Here is a 21,956-nt window from a genome sequence, read left to right as displayed (position 1 = left end):
TGCTGCCTTTGTGTTTTATTACCTTTTCATTACCATTTTCCTTTTTTAATTTGAAACATACACTGACTTTTTTTCCTCTCTCTCTCCAGCGTGGATTTCAACACATTTTTGTGCAGGTGCCAGGAACACTGTGTTCTGTTAAGTCACAGGGTGACGTAGGGTGCTGGCTGGCTGCCAACCTGGGTCAAGTTCATTCAAATAAGTTTCGGTGGCGGCTCTTGCTGCTTGAGCCCTGTCAGTCCTGCCTTTGCATGGTAGGTGGCTCTGTTGTGTTAGTTTTCTGAAGAGCTTGGGTTTTCAAATTTTACAGGCTTTTGAATTTGATGTTTGCGGAAGGATTAAGAAAAAAAACCCAACCTGACCTTGCATGAATCTGTGAGGAGAGAAATGGACATGGCCATGGATTTACGGAGCAGAACAAGGTCTGCAAGCTGTAGCATGTGTTCAAGTGTTTTCCTTTCTCTGCCCACTGATATTTTTTTTTTGATTCCTGTCCTTGTGACTGCTTTTAATCATAGTATATACTTTGTGTCTTTAAAGCAGGAATGACTTCTGAAGTTCCAGTGACAAAATCATGCTCGTGACAAAATAGATGAAATGGCACATAGCGCGTGAAAGTGGCAATGGCTCTGCTAGGTTAATCACTTCCCTTTCCTACAGGATTTTGTGTTTTGCTGTCTTAGCCCTGGAGCTTTGGACTGCTCTTAAAAATGTATTAAGATGCCTTATTTAGGGCAAGCTTCCCATGTACAGGATTGTCCCTGTCTTGGTGTTGAAAAGTCAGACCAGTTTTCTTGGTCTCTATATTGCAGCTTCCCTTTCAGGGGACTGTGTTGTTGCTACTTTGCATAGTAGCATACTTTTCCTTCCTGTAACCCTACCAGAAATCACACTAGATCCCCTCCCTTTCACTTCCAGTAACTGCTCTGTGAGCAATAATTTTGGAACTACTGGCAAAATAAGAGTCTTTGACATGCTCATAAAATCCTTACAACAGGATAGCAGTTACAATGCCAGAGACATCACTAAGTGGTCTCTAAGACAACTGTTGATATTTTAGTATTTGATGAGAAACCCATTCTTCCCGTTTGCTTCTGGGATATATATTTCTAATTAAGACTGAGATCTCTGGGAAAACTTGGTGTTTCCAGAGAGAGGCGATTAATTTTAAAGAGGATGGAGAAGTGAATTTACAGGTTGTGATTTAGATCTGTTTTAACTATCTCTTATTTGGACGGGTTAGCCATTTTATTTTTATTCTGTAGCTGTGCACCAAGCTTCGAGGTCTTGGCTCACTTGATGTTTGGCTCTTAAGGGAGAGAAACATAGTAGTGTCAGGTTCCCATGATTCAACACCTACTCCTGGGTTACCTGTCGGTGCTTGCTGGCTTATCTTCTCTGTGTGGGAGAGTGGAGGATGATCAGATTTGTATTCATCACTAGGTGTCACTCACTTGCAATTACTTAAAGAATGTTTCAGGGCAAAATTAAATGAAACAAAGCCCTCTCTTGCTTCCTACCTCACCCAAATTGGGTGGGGGTGATGGAAGGAAATGGTGTGAAATCTAGAAAATAATTTTTTCCCATTCTTCTTTCCCATAAAACTATTGTATGTGGTGTTTTGTAGTTTTATTGCTCTATAGCGTACCTTAATCTGTATTTTGTTGTTCTTGTGTAGTCCTGTTGATGCAAGATAAAATTTTCTTGTATATTTTCAATGATGTTTTCTTCCCTCTATTATCAAGTGTGCAAAAACTTAAAGAATAGTAGATAGCATTATGAAAGATATGGAAATCTAGCTCAAGGGAGGTGTAGCAATAGAACTATGGGATCACTTGGGAGAATACTTGGAAAAAAAAGTTGAGATGATAGGACTCATAAAATTGTTCTTGAGACTTGACCACTGCTGTGTTGGGCAAAGGATGGTGATTAAGAACTGTTCATGCCTAAAGATGATTTATATTTCTGTTATCTAACAAATTATATGGAATGTGGTGCCTTGGCTGGGTCCTGGTCAGCCTTCTTCCTCGGCAGGTGATTAAGCATGGGGAATGTATGTTCAGTTGCTGAACTACAGAATGTTTCAAAATTCTAACACCAATTCTGAAAAAATAAAAGTGGGGGAAGAGGAAGGTTAAGCAGTAAAACTCAATAGATTTATTCAGGGCTGTCAAACGCACACCAAATGCTCTAAATGTTTTGTCCAGAGGGAGAGTTTCCGGAGAATGTGCAAGTGTCCATGTGGATAACTGCAAATTTTATTGGCAAGGGTGACTATTTTCTTCTGTATGTCCCACCTTTCCCCTTTCTTTTCCCCTTGAAATGTGATGTGTCTTTTATCCAGCCTGGTTCTGTCTTTCCGTTTGGGGGCTGGCACTGCTGCGGATCAAGATGTTGCGTAGACGCTGCCTCTCCTCCTTTAGGTTCCAAGTGAACTAGGTCTGTGTTGTGTCTGTCTCCTCTGGGAACTGAACCTCCTGGAGGGTCTCCAAGCATCTCTTGCTGGGGAAGGTTCTCTAAATGGTTTCAGTGGTGTTAAAGGTGGCCTTTGAGCATCAGTAAAAAACTGGTGAAAGACTAAAGCTTGTCTATTGTGTGTTTTCTTTTTCACCCTCTCTTCTGTGTAACTAGAAGTGTTAGTTTAAAAGGTATGGCTATATACAGAAATTACCTTTCCTCATATTTTCTTATACATCAATAGTAGTGGCTATTTGAGATCAGCTACTTTTCTGTTAAAGCTGACTTCAGCCAAGGAAATGCCTTCTAGGCAAAACCTCATTATTCCTGTGGACCTGGAGTTATGACTTGCTGGAGGTAACAATGGAGCAAATCTGTTGCAGGGTTGAAAATACAGTGAGACGAGAATGAAAAGATTTCTGTTTTGTTTGTGCTGAGTAAGATTCTTAGCACCAGCCTACCCCTCTGTGCAACATATATGTGGATATCCATAAAAGTTATGCGCTAACTGTCCAAACAAGTAGATCTCTTAAGCTCTGTGTCAGACCTTATATTTGTAGTGTCTTTGCTCATATTTAAGCACTAAAACCAGCATGAGTTTCTTACGACAGCTGAGAAGAAAACACACAGCCTCCACTGATACCTGCACAGATATGACAGAACTCTTAATCATAAGATTTAGTTTCCCTTTGTGAAGATTATAGGTTAAAAGGATTCATCTCCTTGTTCTATCTTGGATTACTAAGTGTTTGTGGCTGTGTGTCACTGTATTTATCTAGTCCACATGTTGTATTTGAGTTTAACTGAGAGTGTGTTTGGATGAATAAAGTAGCATAATTTCCTTCCCTTCCCCTGAAGGAAAGGTGGGTTTTTCTTTTAAAGTATGGCAGCTATTATGACTAACTGTGTAATTACACCCTTAATCAGAGTGAAATATTTCAGATACGCAGTAGCCCCATTTGGCCCCTCAGTGTTGAATTGAAAACCCTCTAAAGATGCATAGTATGGCCTGTAGTCATCATCATCACCTTTAATCACTCAGCATATTAAAGCCACTGTGCAGGAGTGTACACGGTTGTGTGATTTGCTTTTGGAAGGGGTGGTGGTGAGGGCAGGGAAGAGAGAGGGACGTTACTGTAAATTCCTTTTTCTGCCTCTAAATTTGCAAAGGCACTACTGTTTGTCTCTTCTTATTGTCTCTGATCATCATTTTGTCAACGTTCAATGGGTTTCTTCTGCTGTTGCCTTGTGTTTGAAGGTAGATGGGGCGCTGAAGATGTGGGGAGTTTTTAGTCCATTTGGGCTACTGAAGCTTTTGAGAGGCTGATGGGTGTGGAAAGCACCTTGTTCAATGCATGGTTCAGTGGCATGGCCTCCAGAAAGGCACTCCAAACAATGGGCTAGGTGAAATGGTGCAAGCTAAACACGAGTCTCTAATTTTTGGTGAGTTGGTATTCATCCTCAAAATAAGAAAAATGTACTGCTGTAACTTATCAGTTTTGCAATTTACACACTCCACCCCTGGTATTAATCCTGTAATTTTAATAAAGCTAATAAGTGCAGTTTCTTACAGACCTTAAGTATGCTAGCAGCTATTTTTGAAAAATCTTTTGCTCCAGTTGAAATACAAGTACTTCCAATATTTACTTCTGCTCTGTTCATGGTTTGCCTGATATGTTTAATTTACATTTTTTTTTTTTTTTTTTTGGGGGGGGGGGGGGTGGCGAAGAGGATGAGTAGAGGAGGAAAGAAAGGGGCAGATGTCACCTCACGAAGAAGGGACAACACCAGAATGGCAGTTCTGTCAAATAGAGCCAGATGCGCAGATTTCACAAGGTGGCACATATGGTTCATTTTTGTTATCTCTGAAACTGGTGTAGGCTAGCTTTGGGCTAAAAGGTTAAATGTTGTTGGGAGAAGAACTGAAAGTGGATGAGAATACTATTTGAGAAGGTTAGGAAGAGCTTAGGGCTGTGCTGTAGCCACACAGATCTCACACTGAAAGGCCTGGAGTTCAGAAGTGAGCAGATTTGTGGTTCTAAGACACATGTGCTTGACAAAGTTTTCAGGCTTAGTTATGCATGGTCTACTTTACTCCATCAGGAACGAAAAATTTTGAGCATCATGTTTGCAAAACGATCATGACAAGGCTAGTGTTTGTTGTTTGTTACTACATGTTTTCTCACAACTTACTGGGGATACAAACATTGCATAGGGATGTTGGTACAGCACTAAGATAAGGGCAGTAAATTAAAAAAACCATAAATGTGGAAGCCTTTGTAAAAATGTGCAGACAACTGCATTCAGCACAACTGTTGATGGCTTGGCCTTGAGCTCAGTTGGTGGAGCTGCTGCTGCCTGACTGCTAGGATAAATGTGCATGATGTAATCATGCCAAGCCCACACTATGATGGTGTTACAACAAAAGCTGTGGCTGTGAACTGGGCACATTCCCAGTTACATTCAGGTACAGTAACAAGGTAATTGGAAAGGTTTTGCCAGTACTGTATGTGTGTAGTTACATCTTGAAGTTGGTGTTTTGGGGCATGACACGTAAAGTCAAGTCTTTCTTGCTGGCTAGGTACCAGGGAGTATAGTCTTTGGTTGGTACCCTTTTTATTTAAATCTTGTATTAAATGACCCTACATCTGTATGCTTCTTCCCCAGCTGCCAAGCAACTTTTTCTGATACAACGTAAGAATGGCTATATAGGATAGACTAAAGATTTGTCAAGCCTATTGCTCTTTCTGAGCCTGTGGCCAGATGCCCACAATTTGGACACTGGATATAAACGTAGGTTAAGCTAAATGGATTAATTGGCCAAATCATAATACCGGTTGCTTTGCTGCTGGCTGAATGTGCATTAAAACAGTCTCTGGTCTTCAGCATGGACTAGATATTTGAATGCTAGAAAGTTGTGAGTGGTAGGGAAAGCCTCAACAAAATATAGCAAGTGTTCTGGTTTTAAATACATTTGTTATGTATTCCGTAACTAGGAAAGTGCATAATATTAGATGTCTTCGTATTAGCCAGTTTTAAGCATCTGCATCTAGCCTGTCCAACGGATAAATAAATAGGTCCAAATGTGACAACTGCAGGGATATCTGTTATGTCCTTTCACAAATATGTGCAACTTAATGGGGACATTTTTATTTGTCTGTTTTGGGTTTTGGTTGTTTGGCTTTTTTTTTGTTGGAGTTATATTCTTAAGATATTTACTTAGTCCTAAACTGAGCTTGTTTATGTGGTTGTATGCAGTTTCTTCATGCAGCCTTCACAAACGCTTCCTGCTTTCTGAAGTTTTTGGAACAATTAGTTAATTCTAACTCTCCATCTTCTTCTGACTGAAATTTGCAATTTCCTTTCGAGAAACAACTTCCTATTGAGTATTAACTTATCTGACTGCTTTGATGTATTTGGGGGGGGGGGGGGGGAAAGTCCTGAATGCATTGCAAAATCCAGTGTTGTCTTTATAGCTTGAATTTCTACACTGCCTGAATTGAGGAAGTATAGAAGTGGATAGGAACTCATCTAACTAACAAATGAAAATCCTATTAAATTGTGCTTGATCATGCCGTGTCACTGTAAAAATTCCGAACTGCAGTAATTGAAATCTGGTTAGGCAGCTAAAGAAGACTGAATTATCACATATTTGCTGTGATCAGCATTCACTTTGGGAGATTTGCCTTTTGGGAGTTGTGCGGATTTCCAAAAAATGCTGTGGCATATTTGGAGGCAGATATAGAAATGGGCTTATTTCTGCGGTGCAGCTAATTGTCATGCCAGAACTACAGGAATCTAAGTCCTGGCCTGCAAAATAGCCATTAAACTTAGATTTAGATGCCTGTGTTTTGTATACAATGAACAGAAGAGCTGAAGTGCAAAATACCAGGTTTCCCAGCTACTGTCTTTCTTACCAAGGAACACTTAAGCTCCCTGGTGCTCCTGCATTTTATCTAATGCCTGTTTGATGTGGAGCAGGGACTGGAACTCGTAAAGACCCTTTGATTCTCATGTTTTTTTCCGCAGTGGCCCGGCCCTAGAGAGAGAGGTAGAAATGACCTCCTCATTGCTTTGTTTGGTACTTGAGTGCTTTCCTGAGAGGGAGTGATAAAAACTCCCTTAAGCCAAAGATTTTCTTGCTAGAATTTGGGTTTCTTGCTGCTTAGGCGGAAATGTCTGGCGTGTTACAGAGGAGTTATGTGTTTACTCTTGTGGATGTCCTTTTCAATGCAAGCAATGCATGCAGCATTCTGTGAGTGGAAATCTCTGCAGAGTATAGATCCACACCTACTGAATCAAGCCCCTGAACAGGCTTAGCGGCAGAAGTACCAACTCACAGGCTTGAATGCGATATAAACCATGAGCCTGCAGAGTTGCATTGCATCTGGGTATGTCCAGATGTGCTTTAAGAAACTCATGAAATACTAGGTACTGAAAAAGCTGGGTTCATCAGGAGACTTTGGGGACAGGAGCGGAAGATTTTGTGACTGACCCCTTAGACTTTGATGCCTAAATGCTATCAAAGTGCCTCTTCAAGTCTGAGTCTTAGCTTTTATAGCTGATGATAATGCATAGAACACTTTTAACAGTTTTTTTTTCTTTTGCAGTGTGCCTGAAGTCATCCAAGTGATCCATAGTCTCTTATTTTGAAGAGTTAAACAATTAAGTGAGGACTTTCAAAAGTCTTTAAATTTGAATGTCTGCTTATGCTAAATGCAAGTGTAGATGCTTTGCAGTTATGCTTCCCTTGCCCCTGGACGCTAAGCCTTAGTGGTTCTTGGTGCTTTTACATGGGAGTTGGTGTCTAGCACTTGTGCAAAATAAGCTTGAGAGCCAAGTTGCCAGATACAGTTGAGAGTCACTTGTGAAAATTTTGTGTCCCCAAACCACAGGAACTGATGTTAGATCCAGTCTTAAATGTCAAGCTTTTAGACTCAGTCCTGTGCTTACGCCACTAGGTGATATTTTTTTTGTGATCTATTACATTTTAAAGCAGATAATTGGGTTCCTGTTACAGCTATAGTTTCCTCTTCTGTATCTGAAACAGGGAATTCCCCAGATTTCTCCCAAGAGTATTTTTTTATTTATAAGTTCTTGGTTGTGCTCTCTTCCCTGGAAATCTTCTGGTTCAATTTTACTTCATCGATCACAAGCAAACTCTGTTGGTGGTGGTTGCTATCTACAGCAAATAGCGTTCCTCTGCTTCCACCAAAGTGGTTTTATGTATTGTCTGTCAAACTACTTTAGACATCTTCTGTGCTTCTTTCTGCCAGGTTTTTATCCACAGAGAGGCCATGTTTGTACACCCAGTCTCTGCTGTCTTGACCATGATATGTGGTAATATGATAATATCTAGAAAACCCATGCACATAAATCCAGTGGTGTTGCTTTCATAGAAAACCTGATTTACATGATTTCTGCATCCTTACCCTACACTGTGCTTTTTAAATAATTGTCAAATGAAATAGAGGAGCTTTTCTGGTCTGCCACATTTTTTCCTGGACTTATATACAGGATGTGAATAAGGCATTGGTTTAATGTCATCGAAGTCCTAGTTTATCAGTATAGCATCACTGGAAACTATAGAACCTCTTGGTTTATTGGCCTTTGAGTATATGAAAGCATTACTGCTTTTGCTCCCTATTTTTGTGAGGTATGTTTCTGTAATCCTTCAAATGTAAAGTTAGCTGCCTGCAAATATTATTCTGTATTTGAAACCAGTTTCTAGAGTATGTATGCATGCGCAGTGGATTGTGGAGTGCAGTTTTGAGGCAAAGAGGAGTGGATGGGGAGGTACATGCATCTGCTTTCTACACATGCTGTTCTTCCTTTTCTATTTAGTAAAATGTATGTTGAATTATTACAGCTTTACATAGAAGTAGTTAGTGAAGGTAACTGGAGTTGCTATTCTGCAAAAAGCAGGAATTCAGGAACCTCTTATAGCCAGAGTTCTCACAGTTCAGGCAGAACAAGCTAACAGGTTAACATTATGTGTATAAAAATACAGAAAGACAAACCTGAAAGTGGGGAGAAGAGTATGTGACATTTCCTAAATGGAAAATGACAGGTTTGTTTAAACAAACAAATGTAAATGCTTGTGCTTAGAAGGTAGTGGGGTGTGTGCATATACACGTGCATTTTTTTCACTGTGGTGTTTGAGAGTGTGTGACTTGTTAAATTGAATTTTCAATTTCTTGACTGCCTTTTCCTTAAGAAGTGGTTGTCTCATCAGGTAGTGTAAATGTAATTGTACACTTCTGCTGTTTTGCATAGGGTAGGCTTTGCATTCCAGGAGTAATACTACTTATATTTGGCTGTAGTGATGCAATTTCCCAGGACTTCCCCCCCCCCCCCCCCATTTTACTATTAAGAAATCATTTGTTTGATGGTACTTTTGCAAAATGGCACAAATGATCCACTTTTGATCTAGAAACTCAACTCCTTCTCCCTGTAATTAATGAATGTAATTACTAAGCGACTAGTGTGTCACAGAATCTGTTCACTTGTAGCAATTTGAGGGGAAAATGCATTTAAAACGTCTAAGATTTCCAAGTGCAAATTTGGCTGTAGTAGATGTCAATAAGCATGTCAAAAGGATTTTTATCTTGAAGTCTTAGTAAGTGTTACTGTTACATTGATGTTCTGAATTGCAGTAGCTCCAGAGGAAATCTTAAGTCAGCATTTTGGAAACCAAGAGGGTTTAAATGGTGCACCTGTGAATGTATTTTTAACATTATTTTGACAGAGGAGTTTAAAACTGAGAAACATTTTTTTCTACAAGAATATTCAAATTCTTGCCTTAATGCTGAAGTTAGTCCCCTTTATGCCTAGACTAAGTCATCTTGCTCTGTTACATGACACAGCTGTATTTGCTTTTATTCTGTATTTTCTTAAGTATTTTTTTTGCTTTAATAACATTTGTAATTAGTGTGTAGTTTGCTTTTAATAAATTGATAACTTGAGGAAAAAAAACCACAATATGGTACCTACCATTCTGCCCTTGTTGAAAAACTTGCTCTAACTTTAGCTCTCCTTACTTGGGAAGAGTTATAATACGTTGATAGATCTGTGTAGTTACTGTCCTATGCACTGAACAGAAAAAATACTGTGTGAGTTGGAGCTTAAATCATTAAAACGACAATATAGGTAAAGTGATTGGGCTTTTGGCAAGTAGGAAACAACATCTTGCTCAGCTGCAGTTCTGCTCTATATCGTACCCTGAAAAATGATCTTTGAAGCATGTGAAAGTTTTTAGATTTTAAAAGACTGTTTTTTCTTTTCTTTTCTTTTTTTTTTTTTTTAATCAAACAGCCCCAAATGGCTCTGCTGCAATGTCTTGTCCATCTTTCTGACCAAAATGGAATTACCATTATTGTGAGCTGGGGAATACAGATCATCCAGACAGCAGTTTAGGTTACTATATGTGAAGTATGTCTTTGGTGATTTGGAGTGGGGAACAGAAGATGTAGCATTTTAAGTAGTTGTTTTAGACTCTGGGGGTCATTTATTGCTACTGAAGTAATATGACTGCATGCTACATTGCTGTCGAACCACTACGAAACGTTTCCGATTAAAGTAGTTGCCAGTAAGACAAGCAGAAAATTGATACAGTGGATGACAACGTTGGCACGTCTGCATATAAGCAATAAAGCCACCCAAAAATGGTGCAGCCAGAGGCCCAAAACTGCCTGAGCGCTTCCTTCAAAGCTGCTGTTACTGTCCCTCTCTTTTCTCAGTGTGGCTTTTTCCTCTCCTCGCACCCTAGCTTCTCAGTGCTGAGCACAGCTCCCAGAGTGAGACCTCCAGTTAGTGGTGTATGAGAGTTAACTGCTGTTTAATAAAAAATATTTTTCTAACACTCTAGAACAAACTTTGGGCCCAGGTTTGTGGCCCCAGACATTTCAGGAAATTGCAACTTGCACAGTATTTTCACTTGTTTCATGTGTAACGTGTAAGTTTTGTTACTGAATGCTAAATAGGTCACAAGTTCAAGAAAAAAATGTTACATGCTTTTAAAATCCTGCTAGCTGCAGAGTTCAGTATGAAGCGCAAATATCACATGAGTACTTTTACTTTGGGAAGAGAAAAATAAGCAGAGATTGTTTAATAGTGTCTTGAAGGGGACATTTTATTTTTAAATGCTCTTCCTAGAAGCTGAATTAACATGTATTATTTTAGCATTATCATGTCAACTTTGAGCTTCTCCTATATTCTTTTAAAAAAGGTGTAGGGGGGAGGATGACACACTCTAGCCTTTGAATTTTGCAGAGATTGTATTTTCCATGTGTAAGTATGCATTGACATGTGCTAACCTAATTGAAAAGAAAATGACAGTTCTACATGGTTGCCCCCCCCCGCCTCAGCTTCCTGAAGTGAAGAGTAGAGTAAGCATTGATTTAAGCATGGAAGTGAAATTGAGCCATCACAATCTCTTGATCTGAATTGAGACAGTGGAGTCATGAAGCCAAAAGCTATTGGTGACTGCTGTGCAAACCAGTTAACTATAGCTTTTTGAAGTGTGTTAAAGCATGCAGACATGCATTGAGGCTCTCTTTTTCTCTTTGCCTGTAATTGAGAAGCGTTACCTTAATTCTTTTTTAATCTTCCTACTTCATGCAAGCTTTATAATGCTTATAAGGAATTGCTGAGCAGAAATTGCAAATGTTTGTATTTCAGGGCTCTTTTCTTTGCAAGATCTCTATGCCAGTTACTAGCCAGTTCTTACAGATTTGAAGTCCATTTAGTTTAATTGTTTAAAGATTGTATTTAATTACTGCCTTACTAGGACATTTCCAGTGTGTTTTTCCTGGTATGTTTATGTGGTCTGCTTATTTGCTAATAAAAGTTTTAAATATCTGTGATTTTCTCCATATGTCCTGTAATGTATGTCATACCCATTTTATGGCAATCATGTCACTGTATGCAATGTAACACATGTTACAGCACACACATGTTTTTATTCTAATCTGGATCTCTAAGGAGTTTTACTTGGTCTTCACTTTGAAATCTTTCCATGTACTGTGAACAATCAGCACAACTAAATTTGTCAAACTTAAGACAGTATTGCAGCAGTTAGCACCCCTGAATCTCTCTATAAAATGTGTATTTATAATAACGTTAACAATTTTCAGTTAAAATGTCTTACCAAATTGATTATTACTTTCTTTTCCTTCTGTTCCTCCGAAGTTTAGGCACGTGATCTGAAAGAAAACCTGTAGACTTAATTTTGGGCTCTTTTTTCTTTGTTCTTTCTCCAAACAGAATTAATTTTAGCAGAGTACACGTAATATATTTTTTTAGAAAACAGTTTTCTTACTTGTTGTTCTTTGGCTTACTTGGAAAAGCAATTAAATGGTCTTCTGTTCCTTCAGTCCGTGTATAGGTGCTCTCATCATTGTTAAAAATCAGTCTAGGTAAAGGCGGTGCTTTTGTGTGCATACACATGCTGTCATCGCTAACACAGTATTTCAGACGTGGTAAGACATTTCCTGCCCTGAAATGTTTGCTGTTTAAAATAGTTTTAACAGCGCAAAAAATGTGAAACTGATCTAGAAAAGGTAGGCTGTGGAAGGACTTCTGGAGAGGAGGGAAAGGGTCGGAAGAAGTTAGAAACGAAGAGGAGGGAAGAAATGAAGTGACTATTTTAGGCTTTGGGGGCAGTACCACAGGCGCTGTGAAGCAATAAATGGAGCAAAGGGGAGAACAGTCAAGTGAGAAGAATGTGGAGTGAGTGGGAGTAGAAGAAAATGAATGTAATGTGCTGCACTGCCTGGCAGCCTGGTGTCTCCTTAAGCTGCCAGTGCTGTAGCTGTGAACGCTGGCACAGCTGGAGCTGGAAGCGCAGTCTGAATTTCAAAATGTGTCTACGTACCTCTGTGGAAATTATCAACAAAAAAATTTCTGCTAAGTGCCAAGCACCATTGCAGAAATGATGCCTGTATTCCATTTGTGTGTTATACAACACTGTGCCAGTTACATTTCCTCTCTATCATTTTCTTCTTTTTTTTTTTTCCTTTTTTGACAAGTGCTTTTCTAAGGGGTTTCACAGGAAACAGCAGGCAGATCAAAGAAAGACAAGAAGTCAGCGTGCATAATTTGTACTTCACTGAATATCTGTGTGCAATCTCTCATTTAGTTAGTTATTCTGGAATTTCTTCCTTTCATCTCAAAAATAAGGTGCTTGCAGTTATCACCTACTTTTTGAAAGAGAATGCATAGTATAAAAGATGTTTTACAGTCTTTGACGGTTCCGTGTTCAATCTAAACAGTGACATGATTGTGAGAGGCATTTTCTCATGGTTTCTTTTTTAGAAAGATTTTTTTTTAAAAGCTTTCAGGGTTGTTATTCTTAACTGTATAGGCTAAACATACAAGAGAAGCAATTTTATAAGGGAAAATTTTATTTATTTAGACCAGATGACCTATTTGAAGTAAAAAAACTTGACAAACTTTTGGGACCTATAGAAGGGCTTAATGCTGAAAGCTCATCTGTTTTGCCACAGTTGTATCTGTTTGTCTGCCTATTAAAAGAGATTGCCTCGTTACAAGTATTTGTCCTTTCTGAAGGCTTAGAACAAAACAAAAGAATGGCTTGAACATGGGAATGTATTTCCTCCCTTAACAGTTCCTACTGAATCCTGCAGGTGTTTATAGTCTATGTGCTTTAAGATTTAACTCATAAATAATAATTTGACTTTTAATCATGCCTTTCAGTTGAATCCTTTTGTTACATCCAAGCTTTTAACCTGGATGATTACCATAGCATCACCTAAAATAGAGACAATAAAACTGAGGTTTCATGGCCTGAATCCACTAACTTTAATAAATGAAACAGAGTGCATGGCTGTAAACAGAGAATGTGAAAGTAGGTTATCAAACCATGTGATAACATCTGTTCCTTGGAAACATGAAAGTAACTATTTCTGTGTCAAGAACTAAACCCTGTTTAAGTGGTATTATAAGCTGACTACAATTTTCTTGTGTGCCCGAACTTCAATGCATGATGGTGAGGCTTCTGTGCGAAATGATGTAATTATCTGCATGCCCTATCAGAGTCAGGTATTTATATTTTAAAACCTGGGTCTCTATCATCTGGAGGATCCTTATCTAGATGAGAGCTCAACTGCGTGGGATAATACACAGTTGCATGAGAGGAGACCTGGTTCTGTCCTTGAATAGTTTGCAAGATGCAACATGTGAAGTGGCATCTCCCCCCTCCCCTCTTTTTGTAAAGAAGGAATGAAGAACAAAGGTTATGGTAATTCACTTGAATGTAACATTGGCTAACAGTGCGCATAAATTGGTCCAAATTGTCTTTAACAGGCAGGCAGCTTCCCTGGGCGAAAATGAAGATGTTCTTGTATGATAGACAAAAAATTAGAGTAGAAAAAGCACTTGTAGGTTGTCTGTATTGAAATTCTTCAGCATTGTTTATCTATTAGAAGCTGGCTTACTCTGATCACAGGCTGATGAAGATGTTCAGTGGTAACGCAGAATATTAGGAAGTGATAGATTGACTTAATGCTAAAGTTTAATGAAAACTACTAAAATTATGCTTATGGATATGCATAAAATTTGTGCCCATTTTGTACCTTAATTGCTTACTGTCCCCTACTATTCTTTCATGCCCTTGTGCCCAGCAGACAGACGTTTGTTCCACCTTACCTTCAGAATGCTATATAATTCTACATCTAAAGAGTATGCTTACAAGTAAATGCAGTGCTTCTTGCTTTACTGACTTATTTTGTATAAAAATGCACTTGGGCTGAGAAGACAGCCTCACCTGTTTCAGTTGGCTGATCCATGCCTTAGAACAACCTGTTCTGGGAGAGGCTGGCTGGAACAACTTGTGGATGTATCTCTAGAGGTATAGCCTGCTAAACCTGTTTGCCTTGTAAAAGCTGAGGTTTCTGTTCAGGATTAGAAGTTATGGCTTTGATTTCATCTTCCTTACCACTTGTGTATTCTTTATTTGGCTTAAAAAAAAAAAAAGTTGGTAAAATACTATCTTTTCACTAGGTCTATAAAAAGTCTATTTTGTTGTAATTTTAATCGCTCCTCTCCCTAAGTTTTTCTTTCAAAGATCAGATATTCTTGTTGATCTTGTGTGTATGTGTGCGAAATCTTATTCTAATATTATTTTTTTCCCATTTTTTTTCTAAAGTGACTAGTATTGCATGCAGGATACTGCCTGCCAATGGTGTATGTGTACAGGATTATGTGCAAGAGAGCTCAAACCAAACACAAACATGCAGCTCTCCCTTTACAAAACAAAATGCACAGCCAAACATACTGCATGTAATCCTAATCATCACCTCATTTTCCACTTAAAGGCAGAATGATCTACACAAGATATGTGAGCAGATAAGTGGTAATACAAGTTACTTATTTTGTTAGTTATTTCATGTGTGATATAAAACACAATTTTGTGGGCTTGTGTACTGTACTTCAACTTCCTCGCTCTTTGAAGTGTAAGAGGGAGTTTTCCTGTCCATGTCACCCTCCACACCTTTTTTTTGCTTTCAGAAATCATGCAGGAAGCCCAGCGTCAGAGGATAACTGGCAGTTATACTTGACAGCAGCCATATCGTTCTATTAATTTCTGCAGTTATGTCAAAGCCCTTTCAGCTCCTTCAGTCCGTTAAAGCATCTCTGAAACTGTCCCATTTGTTTTTCTTTTGATAACAGCTATTGGTATTTTTCCTTTGAATTTAATCATACCAGGGTAACCTTTTAAGACAGTAGCTAATGCAGCTATAATTTTTGAGAGAGCTTGCAGAATAAATGGGGTCAAACATGGGTAAGACCTCCCCAGGAACTCTCCAAAGGGAAGCCCAGCCATGTAAGCAGTGGTGTTTAAGGTTTAGTAGCTGGCCTCCTTTCTCCAGAGGTAATAGTGAATCAATTTCCTCTACTATAGGAAGCACTGGGCTGCTGGCTGCACTGAGTCCTTTTTAATTAGTCATAGAAGAGAAGACCTAACCACTTGTTTAAAGGTCTCTAAACACCATTAAGAGGAGATGAGGGTGCAGTCTGTGACCAGATTCTGCTTTGAATAATTACTGTGTTGCTGCCTACACTTCTCCATATTCCAGTAGATACAGCATTCTTCTTTGCTACTCGGCATAAATGATTTTGTGTGCTAATAACTACTGCATTCCAACCTAGGGGTGGTGCATCTAGGAGATAGCAAAAATTCATTCCTAAGCCTGTGTGAAAGGAAACGTTGCTGAAGTTTAGTGGTGGCCAAGCAGGGAAACAGAAGCAAACCCTTTGTCAGCTCAGTGGTAGTTGCTCTTGGAGAGTCGCAGAGAGATGCTCAAGGTGGCTGTTCTCACACCCTTGAAGAGTGTATATCTGTTTCCTGTAATGGCAGCCACAAAATGCTAATGTGTGTGGAGCAGGACATGTCATTTCCTAGTTCACTGAACCAACACCACTGATAAATATTTAGGACAGATCAGATGGTCTTGAGCGCATGTGCTGTGGAGGAATGCTGTACTTTGCTAAACAACTAGGCATTATCTGAGATCCATTTTAAATATATGCTGTCTCTGTAATAACACTGGGTGGTTGTTCCAGATACAAAATTTCAGTTAATCTGCTGTGTCAGTTTGGGCTTGCAAGTCCAAAAATATCTTACTAGTGTTTTATGTCTTTCATTGTTCGTTTATGTCATGCATTTATCTCTGCCCACGCACTGCTACCTAATCTTGTACATTTTGCGTGCTGTTCCTGTGGTTATTCCGTGAGAAGAAAGCTTGGTATCACCCACAGAACGGCACACGCCTAGCTCTGCACTTGAACATTAAGTTTCTTGTGAAGGTATATCTGAATTTTATCTCTCTGGAGTGAAAGTAGCTAGCTTACCAAAACCCAAATTATTTGTCAAGATACTAGGGAAATACCTGGCATAGACTTCAGTGCTTCAGTTAAAGCTTTAGAAAACACAAAGCTCTGAAGAGAACTTCAAGCTTTAAATCCTTTATATTTTTAATTATCTTTATAGAGCTGAATAATATCCTGTACTATCTTTGTGCACAATGCTTGAATTAATTTTGTGTTGATTAATTAAGTGGAAACTTACTTTCTTTTACCTTTACCCTACTCCCTGTAATCCTGTAAACCAGCTTCTGGTGGAGTTAGCTTCAAGCATTCATTAGCATAGCCCGGGCCTTTGACATACTGCAGTGGTGATTTATGCTTGTGAATATTCATTGTAGTAAATCCAGTGGCTTTTCTGCTCGCTCTGGTTTTTGGAGAGTGCAATGCAAGATATAAAATCTACTTGCAACCTGTAACTAAATCCCAGGGTAGAAGTTTGCTGCATTTGAATACTCTTGCACGATGACTAGCAGAATACCAGTAGTGTAAATGTAGCATTGCTTATCAGAAAGAAGAATGTATAAAAGGAGAGGTAGTAGGATAGTCACCTAAATTCACTCTGTGTTTGTTATTACCAGTCAGCTTCCATCCATCTTGAAAGCTGTCATGAGAAGGGAGTTCGGAGAAATATAAATTAATTCTGAAAAGAGTAAGGGAATTAGAAAAGAGAAAAAGGTAGCCCATGAGAGAACAGGCAGGGGGTAATAGAAAACACTTCCATAGTTAGAGGCAAAGATACGTGAAAGAACAAGTAGGAAAGGAAATGTCACAAGATTAATCTTCCTGTGTATGTACAGTGATCAAAATCTGAAACTCTCAAATACTTTTTCCATTTCTGACGTAACTTGGCTCTGTGACCTTGAGAAACCTTGGTTCCCTAAGGGTGCCGTCTGAGAAACCGTATTAGTTCTTCTGCCATTTGAGCTAAGCTGTGGTAAGATAATAGGAGGGAAGAAATTTATTATTTTTAGGGAAGGAAATGACAGACTACGTGACCTCCATCTGCAAAAAGTTATTTCAATGTATACAGAATTTGATAGCCATTTTTTTTTAATCAAGTGGAGATTTGGTTGTACTGCAGGAAGCTGAAGCTTCTTAGTTTCAGCTGATGAACTTATTCAGAATACCTGTGAGCTTTTATTGAGCAAAATATCTGCAAAGTATCTTCATACCAACTGGACAATATTTACAACATTGTCTGAATGTATGATGACTGAACAAGTGAAGGTGTTTAACCAGCACAAAAGCAGGGTGTATATACTGGCATTTTTCAGCAGAAAAGTTTCAATAAGTGATGTGTCTTGGGAGGAGAGCCAAGGGGGATGAGAAACTCTCCCAACTGCTCATGTCCTTGCCTCTAATTAGCAATCATTTTATGAGAGAGACTTTTTTTTTAAATAGATTTATTATTTTTTTAATAGGATTGACATGTTAGCTTTCTTCTTCTGCAGAAAGTTTTGCACAGTTCTATTTTCTCTGCTGAAGTTGGAAACTACAAATGGGAATTTAACACCTTGTATTAACTTACTGCTATTTTATTGATAAGAAATAACAGGTGCTTATTAAAGTGGTCAAATAAAGATATTTCTTGCTTCCATCATTATTGAAGTGAGAAGGTAATTTTTTCAGACCTTTCAGACAAATGCTGGGCAGATTGCAAAGGTACACACAAAGTGTTCAAGGCAAAGCAACAGGCAGCTGAAGCAAATCTCATGAGGATGAGGGAGGGAGTACTTGGTCACATAAGTAACAGCATGGTGTCTTCTGTGCTGCCTGCCTGCCTGCAAAATCTACATGCTTATGGCAAGCTCTCATCATTTCACTGAAGTCAAGAGTTTTGTCCTTGAACAATCTGGGCCAGAATTTTATCATTTCAGGGTGTGGGTTGGGGTTTTTATCATTTGGGGGAGGGAGGTTGGGGCTTGGTTGCTTGGTTTGTTTTTTGTTAATGCATTTAAAATTACACTGCTAATCATGTATTCTTCAGCAATTTTAACTGCTTAGTCAGGGGGGATATTTGCTGTTTCTCATTCTGGTTTGTATTTTACATTTGTAGCATCCTCTACATTAGCTAGTACTGGTGAGTGCTGTCAAAAATACATCATAAATTTATTAATCATGAAAGCTCTCTTTTGATGCATTTTCATTTAAACACACATGCCTATTATTGGGTAATCCCAAGCACAAATACAGGCTGGGTAGTGAATAGATTGAAAGCAGCCGTAAGGAGAAGGGCTTTGGGCTGTTGGTGGATGAGAAGCTCACCTTGACCCAGCAATGTACGCTTGCAGCCCAGAAAGCCAACCATATGCTGGGCTGCATCAAAAGAAGCATGGCCAGCAGGTCGAGGGAGGTCTACTCTACTCTGCTCCCATAAGACCTCACGTGGAGTACTGCATTCAGCTCTGAGGCCCCCAACATAAGAAGGGCATAGACCCGTTGGAGTGAGTCCAGAGGAGGGCCAGGAAGACTGAGAGGTGCTCCAGTCCCCTGACCTATGAAGACAGGTTGGGAGAATCACAGTTGTTCATCCTGGAGAAGAGAAGGCTCTGGGGACACCTTATGGCAGCCTTCCGGTGCCTAAAGGGGGCCTGCAAGGAAGCTGAGAGGGACTTTTTGACAAGGGCTTGTAGCGACAGGACAAGGGGGAATGGTTTTAAGCTGAAAGGTGATAGATTTAGATTAAATATTAGGAAGAAGTTCTTGACTGTGAGGGTGGCGAGACACTGGAACAGGTTGTCCAGAGAAGCTGTGGATGCCCCATCCCTGGAAGTGTTCAGGGCCAGGTTGGATGGGGCTTTGAGCAACCTGGTCTGGTGGAAGGTGTCCCTGCCCATGGCAGGGGGATTGGAATGAGGTGACCTTTAAGGTCCCTTCCAACCCAAACCATTCTGTGATTCATTCTATGATACTTAAAATATAGGGTCCTGGATGCTCAGTTGCTATACTCAATGATGTGTGTGTTTTCCTGTAGCCAAATCTTATCAGAAAATATAGCAGTATTTTGTGCATTTATACTAAAGTCATTTTTTCCTTAAAAGAGCAAGCCATAAAAGGGGAGCATTTAGAATCTTTCAAATGGAACCAGTCACAGAGCAAATCAATCTATTCTAAAAGTGAACAAAATGAGCCGTGTTTGTCATTTCAGTGACAGATAGATTGGGGTCAGCCCCTGCATATTTTTTTTCCACTCAGCCCTTGGACATGTAAAAGTGGTTAGCGTGATTTAAAAGAGGGTGTTGTCGCAAGGCCATCATTGGAAAAGATAGGTAAATCTTAGTGAACAGTCCAGTACCGAGTATTTGGAATGATTGGGATATATGGGGGACAGTCATGGAAAACTCCAGGATGAGGATGATTAGTTGGGCTCAGGGGTTGGAGGAGGGGATTGAGGTGGGGAAACAGCCTCCGTGTGTTGCGAAGCATTGCACCTTTAGCCACCATAACCAGAAATGACTGTATTTTGAAATAATAAGCAATATGGAAAAGTCAACTCCTTTAAATTTGACATTTCTCTGTGCTTAGCAATGATGCTCTTCAGAAACTCTTACTGATAGTACTGGGGATATTATTTTAAAAAAGACTAAAACAAAAATTCAGCTTTATGATGTTTAAAATATCAATAATTGCTGAACAATTTCTTCACTATTAATCAATGAGTATTTTAAAGTGAATCTAAAAAAATAATATTTGTTTTGCCAGCTGTCCACCACCATGATGTTGGTGGATACTTGAAATAGCATGTTTGTATGTTTTGAAGTTTTTTCCTCTTCAGACTGTGTTTCTGATGGGGACTACAGTTAAATAATGTACAGAATTGGAAGGCTGAGGTTTTGTTCTTTGTTTTTCTTCTTTGTATTTGTAGCTTCCTCTCTTAAAAAAAATTGCCAACTGACTGATTTAAAAAACCTCCACAACCTCTCACAAGCAAACAAAACCAAACCAAAAACCCTGAAGTATGGTTTCCTTGGGGAAGTTAAGTCTAAAGAAGTATACAATAATAAATATTAGCAGAAGAATTTAATGATTTATTAGACAGTGCTTACCTAAGAAAGCTTCTTAACTCAGAACAGTCAGTGGGATTAACACATGTGCTTAACTTGAAGCACATCCCAAGAGCTTTCCTCATTTGCATTTTACTTGCTCAAAGAACTTGAGGTTTGCATCCTTTTTTTAGGTTCAGTGGGTATTGTAGTATTTAAGCAAAATTAAAGCATTTCTAAAGCAAAAGAGTGCATTGGAATGGTGGTCTAAGAGTAAAGTGCTTGCTCATTGCTTTCGTACTGTTTGAAACCTTTTATTTCTGGCTCTTTTCCAAGATGGAAGGAGTTTGTTTTCAGAGAAATATTGTTGCCAAGGGATGAAATGTTGACCGTGTTGTTTTTAAAACAGGCTGATATTAATTACATTCTTTTAGCTGTTCTCTTTCTCTGGATAACTTTAAAAGTCCTTCCAATTTCCAGAATATTTAGGTAAGCTCTCAGAACGTGAACATAGTGTCTCATCATTTACGTGAAGAATGTATTAAAGAACTGGCAAGACCTGAACTCATTTTTGTGCACAGTTGAGAAATGTTGGTTTCAGATGATTACACTAATTAATAACATACAACAGCATCAGTGAATGCAGTGATTTTCCTCCCTTTCCTCTTTTATCTTTAAACTCTTTATCAGAGCCAGCTGTCAGACAACGTGTGAGGAGAGCTGCTTACTGCATTAGACTAGAGGAACAGGCTAATTTTTTTCAGGACCTCTTCTGTGATCGGGGCAGCAGATCTGGAGCAAAGTCCATCTTTCCAGTTCCCTTGATAATGTGAACCTAATGTTTTGCATTGGGTTTTGGTTCTTTCAAGGATCAGGTTGAGTTACTTAATTTGCCTCTTCTACAGAACAGTTTTGTGCAGGCCTCCTTGAGCTGAGCCAGTGCTGGTGGTCCTAGTAATGGGACTGTTCTTATGTTCACCCCACCAGAACTTGCATGGAGTGGGTTTTGTTTTTGTTTTGTTTTTTTTCCCAACCAGCTCCTGAAGACTGAGACCAGCTCATATTTCTTAGTCTTCTGCCTATTTCAGAGTCTTAGATCTTTTCATTCTTTACTAGGTAAAGTGCCACCTTCCAAGTAGTTTTGCTTAATACTCAGTACTTCAAGAACTACTGGGTCAAGAGAGCATAACATGCATAACAGCTGTGCAGAGCTCACCTTAGGGTGCCAACCCAGCTGCCTTGCCCTGCTTGTGCAGGAGCCCTAGAAGAGAGTAAAACAAGCTGAGCTGAAGCAAGTGAATTTTCCCTGCCAGCCCTCTCCTAAGCCTTCCATGTCCCTTTGCAGACTTGTTTTTGGGGCTTCTCAACCTCTCCTCTCATCCCTCCTTCAGTGGGATGAGTTCAGTGTGTCCTGGGAGTTTCTGGGAGAAGACCTCCAGCAAGGTTTTATGACTGTGAACTCCAGCCCCGCTTGCTCACGGCCCTGGCTGATGACCAGTGAGCAATCCTCCCTGGAGCTACCTGGATGCGGTCCGATAGCTTATGCTCCACTTCTGAAACCTTCTTGGGAAGCTGTTGGCCTGCTTGACATGGGGGAAGGCCAGCATTAGTGGCCAAAATCTGATTTTA

At 39.4% G+C, this 21,956-nt stretch overlaps 1 protein-coding gene across 4 annotated transcripts in view; it reads left to right on the top strand.

Annotated features, from left to right (window-relative positions):
• The window catches only part of SPIDR (scaffold protein involved in DNA repair), a 209,364-nt gene that overhangs the window by 32,379 nt on the left and 155,029 nt on the right, over positions 1-21,956 (top strand). The window lies entirely within an intron of this gene.

Source organism: Falco cherrug, chromosome 3 (genome assembly GCF_023634085.1).
Source record: "Falco cherrug isolate bFalChe1 chromosome 3, bFalChe1.pri, whole genome shotgun sequence".
In the NCBI taxonomy this organism is placed as follows: Eukaryota; Metazoa; Chordata; class Aves; order Falconiformes; family Falconidae; genus Falco; species Falco cherrug.
Note: the sequence above shows the minus strand (reverse complement) of the source record. Positions and strands in the feature narration are given on the sequence as shown.